Consider the following 746-nt stretch of genomic DNA (forward strand, 5'->3'; position numbering starts at 1 on the left):
AAAAAAAAAAATTTTTTTTTTGATGTTGTGGTATATGTCTGTAATCCTAGCATTTGGGAGGTGGAGATAGGAGGATTTAGAGTTTGAGGACAGGTTGAACTACTTTAGTGTGTTCAAAGGATTTTTATAGTGAAATCTTGTGTCCAAAAAATGAAGGGATGACGGAGTAGCTCAGTGGTAGTCCTAGCAGAAGTCTGGGTTCCATCCCCAGGACTAAACAACAGCGAAATCAGTTGAGAAATGGTGTAGCAGAAGATAATAAAGTAATGGAGAAAAAACATGTTACAGATTTCTTTTTATGTACTTGTGTCAAACCACATTATTTACAAGATCCATGTACTAGCAAACAACTTTTTTCCCTCCTCTGTGGTTACTAGGGTTTGTACCTCAGGCCTTTGAGCTTGCTAGGCAGGTTTTTCTGTTTTGTTTTTGCCTGGGCTGGCTTGGACCTCAGTTGTCCTATTTATATTTCCTTCATTGCTGGGATTACAGGTGTGCACCACCATGACTATAGTCAGAATAACTTAATGTTCTCAACATTTAAGCCAAAGGGCCTTACTGCACTCCATTTAAGATTCCAAACCACAAATATATTGCTCAGACATGTTATTTAAATAATTCTTCCTGTAGGTGGAAAGTATGTTTAGATGGTTCTAAGACCTTATCAACTCCAAAGGTTATGTGGTTCTGAGCTCACTATATATATATAGATATCTCAATATATATATATATATATTATTATTATT

This window comes from Dipodomys ordii, unplaced genomic scaffold (assembly GCF_000151885.1).
Source record: "Dipodomys ordii isolate 6190 unplaced genomic scaffold, Dord_2.0 Scaffold769, whole genome shotgun sequence".
Classification (NCBI taxonomy): domain Eukaryota; kingdom Metazoa; phylum Chordata; class Mammalia; order Rodentia; family Heteromyidae; genus Dipodomys; species Dipodomys ordii.